Raw genomic sequence first — 3,287 nt, forward strand, 5'->3', positions numbered from 1 at the left:
CTTCTGACCGCTAAAACGACTTGCTAAGTGACAAATAGCTAGTCGAAAGCTCACAGAAGCAAAATATATAACCGGTAAAAATAAATGAAAAAAACAAAACACCAGAAGGAGAACTGAGAGCACAAAGAAACAGCACATAAAGAAGCTGCCGGACTGTGGGGCCAAACTCATTACACCATAACCTAAATAATCTAAAGAAAACATGGAAACTAGATCTTAACAGCAACAGTACCACTCAGCCTGTAAGAGGCACATTTGACATAAAAGAACAAAGCAAAAATAAGGAAAGAAGGGAAACAGCACACCACACAGACTCTCCAAGGAGGCTGCGGAGGCTGCTGGAAGCCACAGGGCGGGCAGCTGCCCCCTCCCCACAGAGCCCAGATCCACCCACAAAGCTACTTTCTATTTGCCGGGCACCTGGCATGCGCTCACTGCCCCAAGAACGGTAAACTGAGGAACCTCAAAAACACACATTTGTAGTTTGGGTTTAATTCTGTTCCAGAACAGCATTTACAGTAACAAAGCTAAATACGAAAATGTTAAGTCTGAAATGTGAAATCTCCACAGAAAGTGACTTCACAGGTGAACTTTCCTAAACATCAAAGAAGAAGCAACACAATCTTAAATAAAGTCACCCATGCAATAAATGCAAACACTGCCCCACTTACCTGATGAAAGTAGTAAAGTCTTCAACACCAAACCTGAAAAGAATACAGCAAACAGAGCACTATCTCTCATGAACACACACAGCAAAATCTTCCAGAAAATAGTGAAAAAGCAAACTCAGTGACTGAAAAATAGCAAAGCACATTATAAACAAGGGACATGTATTTTCAAAACACCAGGTTAGTTTAAAATTGAAAATCAATCCGTATTACCACATTAACAAGTTAAATAAGAAAACCCACAATTATTTCAATATAGAAACTGAAACACTCATAGGTTAAAAAGAAAAAATCTTAGCAAAAGTAAAAAGAGAAGGGAGGGAGCTTTCTCAAGCTGATAGGAACATTTGCAGAAATCCTTCAGTTAACATCAGAATTAATGGGAACGTACCCAACAGCTTCTCCCTGAGGTCACGACAGGATAAGGCCCCTCCCCGGTGGACAGCTCAGAGCGCAACACCATGAAGCTGCCCCAGCCCGCCCGAGTTCCACCCCCCCAAGGAAGGGCCCCAAGGCCCAACAAAACCCCCCCGCCCCCCGCTGCTCCCTCCGCATGGATTTCACTTCCTCACATACTTCTGACATCTCTTTACTTTTCCCCTGGGTTAAGCAGGAATTGCTCCCCTAAGTCACACTGCTCCTTTAGGTAGCTGCACAATCATTACTGGAAGGCTGACAATGCCACCTAGGGTGGCCACCAAGGACATTTTTGTGTCCACAACTCAGTAAGTTGAGAGACCTGCACCTGCCCAACCAGCTGGTAAATGGCCACAGAGTAAATACTTACAGTTCCGCTCATCCTGCCTTGAACCGCCAAGCTGCCACAGTCATAAAAGAATGAGCATGTGTGTCCCAATAAAACTATTATACAATTCTCACATCACAAAACACTCCCTCTTCCTTTGTTTCTCAGCCATCTGAAATTTCTTAGTTGGTTGCACATAAAACAAAGCAAAAAGAAGGCCGGAGGCTACATTTGGTCCACGCGCCGTGACTAGCTGCATTCTGACTTACACCTCCCCGATGTTAACTGTCACATATTGCTATCATTTATTATGAATTGTAGATATTTTATAAATCTCATGTAACTACTGTTAGGCAAGTCTGAGAATAAATAAGCAACTCACCCGCAATGAGGTCATTTTTGCTGGTCGGGAAGAGTCCCGGGCCTAAGAGGGTCCGGCTGGGAGAGAAGCAGAGTGAGAGAAATAGCGGGTGTGAGCCTTTGCAGGGGCTGGCACAGCACCGCTGGACGGGCGGGGCGTGAGAGGGGGCAGAATTACAGAGTGGGGGCCTTGGACGGCTGCGACACACTAACACATTTCTACTGACTGCAGAACAGTGCGTGCTCGCCTCTAACACAGACAAAGACACACACGACACGGTGAGCAGCCACGCAAGGAGGGAAAGTCCAGGACAGGAGCACAGTGTTTGCACTGACACTGATGCTGAGGAAAAAAACGCAGACAGACGATCCCGGGGTTATAAGGGGTCAATCACATCTTATAACGGGGTGTTATAAGGATCAATCTGTTTGACTTTAGGTCTCCAAGTTATCTTTTGGTTAAAAACAACACCACCAGCCAGCTGGCCGCAGCCGCTTATTGTGAGTTTGATCTCCGGCCCGGAGGTGACCACAGGGCACGCAGACCTCTCCTGTCTCCCTGCTGCTCCCCTCAGCTGTGCACTTCGCCGGTCCCCCTGTTCTGCTCCCCACTCTCTGTGGTGAAGCCTCTCCCAGCCCTGGCACCTCTGGCATGTAGCCCAGTTCTGCATGCATAAATAAATCAATCTTTAAAACAACAACTACACAAAACCTGGTTTTGACTTCAAATCTGTTGTCGACGCATAAAAAAACCTGTCCAGGCCATGAAAAAGCTCAAGGCCTGCAGTTGACTCTGTCACAGTAAAATAAGTGCTGAAAACGGTCACTCTGCCCACCTCACACCCTGCCTTTTAAGCAAATGAAATAGACGCGAATTAAAGAAGCTGCCTGCGGGGCCATCCCGGAGCCTGTGAGGGCGGATACCGGAGCAGGACACTGCCCCTCTGTGGTGTGCAAGCAGCTCGCATCTCCCAAGAGCAGAGACCGAAGCGATGGACGGCCGCGGCCCCCCGGGGCTGGGTCCCTTCGCCTGGCCCTGCGCTCCCTGCCTCTGCGCAGCTCTCCCGTGGGCGCGCTCAGCCTCCCTGGCTGGCCATGACCAGGGCTTTCCGCGGGGCAGGTGAGCCTTGCTCCCTTCAGCGAGGCCCTGGCTGTGGACCAGACAACTGGCCGTCCCAGCAGGAGCTCCAGCCCTGGGGCCCCCTTTCTGACCTCCAGCCCTGGGGCCCCTTTCTGACCTCCAGCCCTGGAGCCCCCTTTCTGACCTCCAGCCCTGGGGCCCCTTTTCTGACTCCCCAGGGCCGCCCCATTCCAAGAGAGCTGATCTGGGGCTCTCCGCAACAGGACCGTCCTGTCACCGTGCGCCCACAAAACCTGGGCCTTCTGTGCACGCGACGGGTGCTCCTGAGGTCCGGGCGAGGCGGGGCGCCGGCCGGGGCAGGGGTGCTTAGCGCGCCCACAGGCCCCGAGAAAGCAGAGCCCCGCGTCTGTTACCGGCCCAGGCCGCGAACCGA

Source organism: Condylura cristata, unplaced genomic scaffold (genome assembly GCF_000260355.1).
Source record: "Condylura cristata isolate star-nosed mole 26May11 unplaced genomic scaffold, ConCri1.0 scaffold00029, whole genome shotgun sequence".
NCBI lineage: Eukaryota > Metazoa > Chordata > Mammalia > Eulipotyphla > Talpidae > Condylura > Condylura cristata.